This window comes from Hylobates moloch, unplaced genomic scaffold, assembly GCF_009828535.3.
Source record: "Hylobates moloch isolate HMO894 unplaced genomic scaffold, HMol_V3 SCAFFOLD_7, whole genome shotgun sequence".
Classification (NCBI taxonomy): Eukaryota; Metazoa; Chordata; class Mammalia; order Primates; family Hylobatidae; genus Hylobates; species Hylobates moloch.
In genome coordinates this window covers 92,517,912-92,528,334 of record NW_026652282.1, presented here as the reverse complement: position 1 = coordinate 92,528,334, position 10,423 = coordinate 92,517,912, and positions in this window count along the sequence as shown.

The window sequence follows — 10,423 nt, the reverse complement described above, 5'->3', positions numbered from 1 at the left end:
CCCCTTTACACCCAGCACACTTTCTTCTGGAACTTTGGGCTATAGATCCCAGTATTGCTCCACCTCCATTGAGGAAACTGCAAATAACTCAAACCAGAGAGCTTGGCCCTCTTTCTCTGCTTAGCCACATCCGAATTTCACCCAGTCCTGTCAATTTGGTCTCCTAGATGTAGAAAATGTTTACAGGTTTTTCTTCCCTATAGTCTCCACTCACCTGCCCCCACTGTGATTCCCAGGAAGCACTGAGAAGTCCTGCCTGTTACCACATGTTACCCACCCTTTCATTCCTTTCTTGCTTTGACCCTTGAAGAAGATCAGAATATGACACCCCAAAATGTGACACTTTGGCAGAAGGATTATTTTGACCTGCAGGAAATTGAGAACCAACAGATGTAGAAACAGTTCTCTGCCTTCCCCTTATCTGCCTAAAAGCAGGGGGATGAATTTCCCTTTGAGAAAGGTGCTCCCCTAATATGGTTTGGGTTTGTGTCCCCACCCAAATCTCATGTCGAATTGTAATCCCCAATGTTGGAGGAGGGGCCTGGTGGGAAATGATTGGATCATGGGGACAGATTTCCTCCTCGCTGTTCTTGTGATAGTGAGTGACTTCTCATGATATCTGGTTGTTTAAAAGTGTGTAGCCCCTCCCCCTCCTCTGTTCCTCCTGCTGTGGTCATGGAAGAGATGCCTGCTTCTCTTTTGCCTTCTACCATGATTGTAAGTTTCCTGAGACCTCCCCAGAAGCCATCATGCTTTCTGTACAGCCTGTGGAACCATACGCCAATTAAACCTGTTTTTTTAAATATAAATTACCTAGTTTCATGTATATCTTTATAGCAGTGCAAGAATGGACTAATACACCCCCATTCATACCAGGGAGAGAAGAATGACTCTAATCATTGAAGATTGGAAGTCAACAACAAGAAGAGTTTGCAGAAACAGACTGCTATGGTTTGGATATGGTTTGGCCTCACCAAGTCTCATGTTGAAATTTGATCCCCAGTGTTGGAAGTGGGACCTAATGGGAGGTGTTTGGGTGATGGGACAGATGACTCATAAATGGCTTGGTGCTGTCCTTGTGGTAATGAGTGAGTTCTCACTCGTGGTTCCTTCGAGAACTGGTAGTTAAAAAGCCTGGCCTCTCCTCTGTCTCTTGCTTCCTGTCTCACCATGTAATCCGCACATGCCAGCTTCCCTTCTTCCACCATGAGTGGAAGCTACTGGAAGCCCTCACCAGAAACGGTTGCTGGTGCCAGGTTTTTTGTACAGCCTGCATAACCATGAACCAAATCAACCTCTTTTCTTTATAAATTACCCAACCTTAGATATTCCTTTATAGCAACACAGGCTAAGACACAGACCTTACTAAACTAGCCCTTACCCTCCATTAGTTCCCCCATATATTTTCTAGTCACTTTCCCACATTTTATCCTCCCTTGAATCCCAAACCTTTCCTTTGTTAAAAGGGTGTAAAGGCCCCAAGTGTAACCACTTGAGTTTCACTTCCTTTTTATGAATTTCTGTACATGTAAATATTAACAAAAATTGTGTGCCTTCCCTTCTGTTAATCTGTCTTTTGTTAGTTTAATCCACAGGCTCCTAGTTACTGAACCTAAGAGAGTAGAGGAAAAGCTTTTCCTCCCCAACACCTACTTCCGTGATGGGCTCTACTAGAAAAAAAAAAAATGTCCATTGACTGCCTGTACGACCACACATGTCACCACTGCTGCCAACTGTGCTATTCCTGGTAGGTGCTCTTTCTGCTGGTCTAGAGATGCCACCACAGTGGTGATGCTCTGGAATCCTCAGTGTTCCCAAATGGCACCAGATCCTGTGCACAAGTAGAGAGAGTACCCTCTTTCCTCCCAACCTGTAATGCTACACTTTATCACCTTATGTGAAACCAGTTAACAAATAGTTCTTGAGTGTGTATTGTGTGCACCAAAGCAGGGTCTTCCTGTGTCCCAGAGTCTCACAGTTTTTTATGCAAACAAGTCATTCAGATTCCACTTTTATCCCTTTTATCAGGGCTCGCTTGCCAGTATGCAGAGTCTGTGCTGAGTACAAGCCTCCAAGACAGACATACTACTGTTTTCCAAATTCCTCTCCTTTTGCAGGTACATGTACTACTTCCATTCCCCTCTGAAACCCTCACATAATTTGACATCAAGGGGCCCACCCCACCAGCCTAGCAAACATGCCCAGATACCTTTGAAAGCTCCACATGGGAGAGGTAGCTTCTTGAATGCAGAGCTCCACCTACAGAACACTGTCCCCCAGATATTTCATATGTGTGTACAAGTTTGTGCCTTTGTATATGCTCTTTCCACCACTACAGTGTTCTTTCTTCTTCTGTGACTGGCAAACTTCTACTCATCCTTCAAACATCACTGCCCCTGTGGAACCTTGCCTGCTCACCTCCTGTTTGCCACCATGTTCCCTTTCTCCTTATGTACTGTATCTTCCAACCATGGCAGGCAACTCCAGGATCCTGGAACTTACCACATTCTCAGGACTTCTGAGCCTTCATACACAGCTCCCTTTGCCTCGAATGTTTATTCCCTGATGTCTCTACTTAACAAACACCAACTAATTGTTAAAACCTCACATTGCTCAGCTCTGAAAACTTGTCCTCCTCCTTCAGGCAGGTTAGTTAGTTCTTCCCTACCCCATGCTTCCAGGAAATAATCACCAAAGTATTTTTCCTGTGCCAGCCACTATAGTAATCAATTGACATTCATGTTTTTTCATTTAATCCTCACCATAGCCCTGTGTGGGAAGTATCATTATTGACCCTATTTTAGACTTGAGAACACTGAAGGCATTCACCTTTTACAGGCCATTATATGTAAAAACATGAAATGTTTGCTCAGTCATGGTCTCCATGATTAGATTGGAAGGCTCTGAGAAGTTAGGGACCCGATGTCCAGCACGTCCAGACATTCAGTAAATATTTGCCAAGTGAAGAGTCCATCTGGTGAGATTCTTTCTCCATTTGGGAGAGCAAGCAGTTCAGGGAATACATAAATGTGCAGAGGCTAGGCAGATTTTCAGGACATTTTCTCTGTACCCTACTCTAAAGAAAACTAATAAAACCTGCGTTAATAAGCACAAATGAAAAAAAGGTCTTGTTTGCTTTGCAAACTAATTTGCCGTAAGATGTCTTTCAAAATAAATGATAAATATTGGATTTACACATCGATTTTTCTAAATGCTTAAAGCAAAATGTCCTTGCATGTGTGTCATAGCCTTCACAGTAATACTAAGCTGTGAAGGATTTTTGCTAAGATTTCAATATTGTGGATAAGTAATATCTATATTTCTACATATGCTATCTATAATATATAATATTTATAATAGCTATAATATATATTACAGGCTGGACATGGTAGCTTATGCCTGTAAGGGCAACATAGTGGGACACCCATCTCTACCAAAAATTTACAAAATAGCTGAGCATGGTGCACATGCCTATAGTCCCAGCTACTCAGGAGACTGAAGCAGAAGGATCACTTGAACCCAGGAGTTCAAGGCTGCAGTTATCTATGATCATGCCGATCATGCCACTGCACTCCAACCTGGGTGACAGAGCAAGATCCTGTTTCATATATATATATAACAATACTTATGTATCTTTATATCTTTCTCTGTGTGTGTATGAATACTTACGCTCCAACATGGTGTGTATGGAGCCTTCACAAAATGGCCCACACAAGAGACCCAATGCCTAACTTCAAGTTAATGTAGACAGAAGGAATTCTAAATTGCCTCCCAGTATAAGCAGTCCCCAGTCTAAAAATAACATATTGGCCAAAAGTTTAGAATTCAGCATGCATTTTCTTATTGAAATATCATTCTATTTGATCCTCAGATTCCCAGGCCAGTCCACACAAGCCTCTTGAACCCTGAATGTAGCCAAGTTATATATAGTACTAATTAGTACCCGCTTAAGCTCCATCCTGGGGGCAGGGGCAGATGGTGAGGAGAGGAGTGAGCAGGGAGTTTCCTCTCACTTTTCTGGATGGGATGGATGGGAGGGAGGCAAGGCACAGGCCCTAGGCAAAACCTCAAAGAAGACAAAATTTGTACTTGACAGCTTCCTCTCTCCATGTCATCATGCACTCTCTGGGTTCTCAGTGCCCTCATTCCTCCCTTCAGATCCAGCTATCCCACCTGCCTTGTTCCACAAAGAACCTCAGGCTCCGCCATTAACCACCTCACACAACAATCAAAACCTAAATCCCTCCAGGCCAGCTGTCTGGCATTAGGAAGAAAGCAACTTAAGTGAGTAAATGATAATTGCTTAACCCTCAGATATCTTTTCACTTTTAAATACTTTGTTATTCTTTATTACCCTCAAAATGTATTCCCCAATTACACAAATAAAGGCAGAGGGCTAAAGTGAGTGAAAACCTTCTGGCAGTGGAAGCAATAGAAGGGAGTTTTGGGAATGAGAGGGATGAGATTTTGGGTGATGATAGAAGTAGGCAGCACCAAGTAAATAGGCCATACCTGTCCTTCCTAAGCATCCGTAATGTAATCCGGGCCTTCTCCCCTTATAAAGAGTGCTAATGTTATTCCTGCTCTTCCGACTTTCACTTTCGTTCACTTCTGAACCTGCTACTTCTCTAAAATGCCAGGGATTTGGGTTTATTGTGAGATGTAGCAGCCTGCATGACAGCCAGAGGCCCTGGTGAGGAGGAAGGGGCTGATGGTCTACATGTGTTCCTGAAAACTGTCTGTGCCATTGTCCTCTGGCATTCACGTGGGCGTTGCCATAGGAGGGAGCAGCTCAGAAAGGAATTCTGAAGCTCTGGAATGCATCCGCAGAGGGAGCCCTCTTCATCAAGAGGTAAGTGGGGGAGGGGAAGGAAACGCTGCAGAAGGGCATTGGCCCTTTTCAGTCCTTCAATAAAGCTGTTTACCTCTGTTCAACTTATCACCAAAATTAATAACAAAATAACTTTGGGGTCAAAACTATTGAGCAGTTCGCTCCCATCAGGGAATCAGGAGAAGACAGAGTTAATACACGCAAACAATTCGTATTTCTTGTTTCCTATATCTCTTAATCTTCATTTCCTTATCTGTAAAATAAGGATAAGAATAATCTCTATGCCATAGGGTTCTTGTCAGGCTTAAATGAGTTAATAAAGTGTTCATGAGAGTGACTGACGTATAAATGCACAGTAAATGCCTTTTAAAAAATTAGACCAGGTGTGATAGCTTATGCTTGTAATCCCAGCAATTTGGGAGGCCGAGGCAGGAAGATCACTTAGAGACCAGCCTGGGCAACATAGCAAAACCCCATCTCTAAAAAAAAGTTAAAAATAAATTAGCTGTGTGTGGTGACACATGCCTGTAGTCCCAGCTACTTGGAGGCTGAGGCAGGAGGATCACTTGAGCCCAGGAGTTCAAGGCTGCAGTGATCATGCCCACTGCACTCCAGCCTGAAGGACGGAACAAGACGCTGTCTCTAAAAAAAAAATAATAAATAAAAATAAATTTAAAAAACTAGGTGAACCCTTTGTTCTTGAACTCTAGTAGTTAAAAGAAAAAGGAAAGCAGTCTCAGGCTGGGTTAACTTCAATCAGAAAGTGGAACTTAAGCATGTCTTTGAAGGAAGTGCCAACCTGAGATGGCCAACTAGCAGAAGGCTTTTGGGGGGTCCTGGTATAAAACAGAAGAGGAGACTGTCCCTGCAGGGCTTCAGCCAAAACTTAGTAAGAAGAGGAATCTGACTTTAGTGCCAAAGAGAGGAGGAAAAATCTACACACTAGAAATTGGGAGTTGTGGCTGTTGCATTTAGTTTTACTCACATGACTGCAAGGTGGGAAAACTGGTTAACCACCCTTTTTTTCTAAAAAAAAAAAATGATATTGGGGTTGTTTTTGACCATAATTTCAATAAAAACCCACAGTATAACATGTGACATGGTTATTTTCAATGTTCATTTACTCATAGGCTATAATAACAGAAAGGCTTTCATTCATTCATCAGCTATTTACGGACCACATACAGTGGGCCAAGCACAACACTTGTTTCTGGGGTTCCAATGGTGAACGAGATAGATGCAGTATCTGCCCACATGGAGGTTACAGTCTACTAGGGAATACAGACACTAGACAAGTTATTACACGTGTGATGGGTAGTATGAAAGGGTGAGTCCAAGGTGCTGTGACTAAGTCATAGGGACTTGTCCTCATCATGGAGAGGCAAGGAAGACCTTCCAGAGGAAATGACACTGAAGGTGAGACTTAAAGAAGAGTTAGGAGATGGGGTTCCATACCATATTTTGTTTGAAAACAGCGTTTCACTGCCTTAAAAGAGTTAGAACAACCATTGGACTAAAGCGTTGATTCTTCAGGTAACTCCTGTTATAATATAGGTGCCCCTGGTAGAGGCAGCTGGTAACCCCTATAAATATTTCCCTATAAATAAATTCCACCAGGGAAAATAAAAAGCAGAGCCTTAGGGGGTTAGAGCACAAGACAGGAACATTTTGATAGAGGGAAGGGATATAAATCTGAAGTATTACCTGAAAAGCCAGGCTTAAATATGGCTCTCCAAGGGGAGATGAGGGAATCACTTAGGTGCTGGAGTGGGGGCAGTGGTATACCAAAGTGAGAAGTATTTTATCAATGACTGTTTAGAATTGCCAGCATATGGTTATAATAAAAGTCTGACCAACTTTAGTCGGTTTTAATATTGTTTTTAAATTTTTCATAAACAATGCACCTGCTTATTGACTGAACCCTGTTGGAGCACTCCCGACCCCCACCCCCACCACCCTGCATGCCACTAGATGGCAGTCACACAGAAGTTGGAGAAAGGCAAACACTAGTAGTATTCAGCCCAGTTCTCAGGAGCCCTTTGCTCTGCAATTCTAAGAAAATCAGCTCTCTGGAGTACCTCTTGGGATATGGCCTCTTCTCAAATAGCTGAAGTCATTATTGTACACTTGCCGTGTTTGTGCAGGGGAAAGTAGCCACTTATGGCCCTGAACTCATGTCAGGCAGAGAGGAGAATTGAGGCAACTATCTGGTTGTCAGGCAACCAAAAACCCCTTCTGCAAGGACTAACTGATTGTTTTCTCAAATGTCCCTTTTGCTTTGGCTAGTGGAGACCCAGTCTGAGTATGATTACTCTCCTGGATCTGAAACAAAGGCATAATCACATGGGGTAGGACTGGAAAGGACCAGATATTAACCCCAAGCCACAGGCAAGGGGATGTCTGGAGCAAGACAACAGACTTGAGAATGCTCTGATGCAATGCAATGGGTAAGGAGGAGGGTGTTTGGGTGAAAGGAAAAGGTCAGTGTGCATTTGAAGTCAAAACTGTGGCCTATGGGATGCCCTGAAGTTTCGGAAACTGAGGACAAGCTCCAAGAATATTGAGACATTCTGGCAAGTGTGGAGAGGGAACCCCTCCAGAAAAACACAGACAATTCGAGCTGATTGAATGGCTTTGGATACAAAATGGGACTCTGTGTTGGATGAGAGGGGAAAGTTTGTCAGCAAGTATAGGCGAAGGAGGTTCTGGGACAGAGCAAAAGGAAGGGAGGACCTCAAAAGTTAAAGAATTCTAAACGTCTTTTCAAGATTGTAGTCTGCTAAAATTTTGGGGTAGATATGACTATCTCCTTGCCCTCCCAACAAACTAAGAAGTAGACAAATTTGGTCTTGGTCACATATTTTGCTGTCCCTTCCTACCTTTTAGCTCCCATCCCTGGTGCTCAGCACCCTCTTTTTTCCCTTGGAGTGTTTTCCAACATTGGTAGAAGTTGGAGAACATTTGGGGTTTGACTCTTTGGAGTGCTACTAACCAAGCAATAATTCATCTATCAAAGTTTGACTACTATTACAAGCATAAAAACCGTCGAATTTCTGAAGCACACATGGCACCCAAAAGACTAATTCTAACCCACTAGACCTGCTTGGAGCCATTGCTGATCCCCACTCTGCTTTTAGGATGAAAGTGTTCAATGCCCTACCCTGAAGCAAGCTGATTAATTCAGACTAATGTGTTAATGACTGCTAATAAGTTGATGCCCTACTAAATGAAACATTTGTACCCTATGAAGAAAGATCTTTGTTTAGTTTAGTGGTTCCTAAACATTTTGGGTCCATATAACTTATTTTATCAATCAAAACTATCTGATTATCCCGTGACAGTAGTTGTACTCCTAGTGTCTGCTGATTGAGAAAATATATAATGAAAAAAGTTACTATATAATAAAAAAGTTACATATGCAGAAGGTTTTTTTCCTTTACTAATCACAGTAGTACCCATGTATGATTGAGAAATAGTAGCAAACGTGTGTAAGATATATTTAATCAAAATAAAAGCCTTGTTCACAAGCTGATTTGCAGGTTTCTCACATAACTCCTTGGCTCCCCAGAGTGTTGTGGCCCCAGATTAAGAACCACTGTCTGAACGAGAACAAAAATGATTGAAGCAGAAACTTTAAATCTCTCTGAAAGCTTCATACTGAAGATACTTTAATGTCAGGAGTGTTGGATAGAGCCTCTCCCCAGTACCTCACAGATGTATTTTCTGTAGGAGGTCTGGGCAGGGCTAGTTAATAGCTAACAAAATAAAAATAAAGAAATGTTCCTGTTTCAGGGAGCCACCCTAAGTGCTCATGTGAATAACTTCCACAGAGACCAACGAAGCTGGTGGAACATTCAGGGCTTAACTTTTGGAAGTAGAGATTGCCAAACAATAGGCCATTCATTAAAGTTTGGCTACCATCACAAATACAAAAGAATCAATTTCCCCAAACAGGGCTAATGGAGAAAACCCACACAACTCTGTGAATATACAAAAACCCACTTAATTGAACACTTTGAAGGGGTAAATTGTATGACATATGAATTATGCTCAATAAAAGTGTTATTTTAAAAACAAAATGAGTATCATCAGGAGCACTTAGTTCAACACAGTTGCCAATATTAAGTTCCCCATATCTGAGCACCTTGTACCTCCAATATCCAGGGCCTGTGAATTTAGGCTATCCTCAGCTCCGCAGAAGGTTGACTCTTACTGATATTGTCTGTCTGACTTTGTATATTCTGAGAGGAGATGATGATGAAAAACATCAGATAGTAAAGTAGAGCGGAGGGGTTAAAACACCAACACTGAAATCAGTCACCCCGGTTCCCTGTCCTTGCTATATGACTTTGGGTATGTCATTGCATCTCTGTGAGCCTCATATTTTAAATCAATGTGTTTTATCACATAGCTTGCTCCTGCCTCCTGACATTGCTTTATATAGAAGTGTTTTCTTTCATCTCTGAATATTTGAATATTTTCTAGATATCTTTGTTATTGAATTTTAATATATTCTATGAATATCATTGTATGATTTCTATTCCTTTAAATGTCTTCTTTTTTGCTACTTTATCTATATCTATATATTTTTCATTTTAGATTCAGGGGCACATATGCAGGTCCCACAATATGCCCTCTCTTGGGTATATATGTTCCATATACACTTGAAAAGAATGCATATTCTCCTGTTGTTGGGTGAAGTGTTTTACAAATGACAGTTAGGTCAAATGGTTGATAGTGATGTTTTGGTCTTCTGTATTTTTTTTATTTTTTTATTTTATTTATTTATTTATTTTATTATACTTTAAGTTCTAGGGCACATGTGCACAACATGCAGGTTTGTTACATAGGTATACATGTGCCATGTTGGTTTGCTGCACCCATCAACTCATCATTTACATTAGGCATTTCTCCTAATGCTATCCCTCCCCCAGCCCCCCACCACCTGACAGGCCCCGGTGTGTGGTGATTCCTGCCCTGTGTCCATGTGTTCTCGTTGTTCAACTCCCACCTATGAGTGAGAACATGTGGTGTTTCGTTTTCTGTCCTTGTGATAGTTTGCTTAGAATGATGATTTCCAGCTTCATCCATGTCCCTGCAAAGGACATGAGCTCATCCTTTTTTATGGCTGCATAATATTCCATGGTGTATATGTGCCACATTTTCTTAATCCAGTCTATCATTGATGGACATTTGGGTTGGTTCCAAGTCTTTGCTATTGTGAATAGTGCCGCAATAAACATATGTGTGCATGTGTCTTTATAGTAGCATGATTTATAATCCTTTGGGTATATACTCAGTAATGGGATGGCTGGATCAAATGGTATTTCTAGTTCTAGGTCCTTGAGGAATCACCACACTGTCTTCCACAATGGTTGAACTAATTTACACTCCCACCAACAGTGTAAAAGCGTTCCTATTTCTCCACATCCTTTCCAGCATCTGTTGTTTCCTGACTTTTTAACGCTTGCCATTCTAACTGGCATGAGATGGTATTTCATTGTGGTTTTGATTTGCATTTCTCGGGTGACCAGTGATGATGAGGTTTTGTTTCATATGTTTGTTGGCTGCATAAATGTCTTCTTTTGAGAA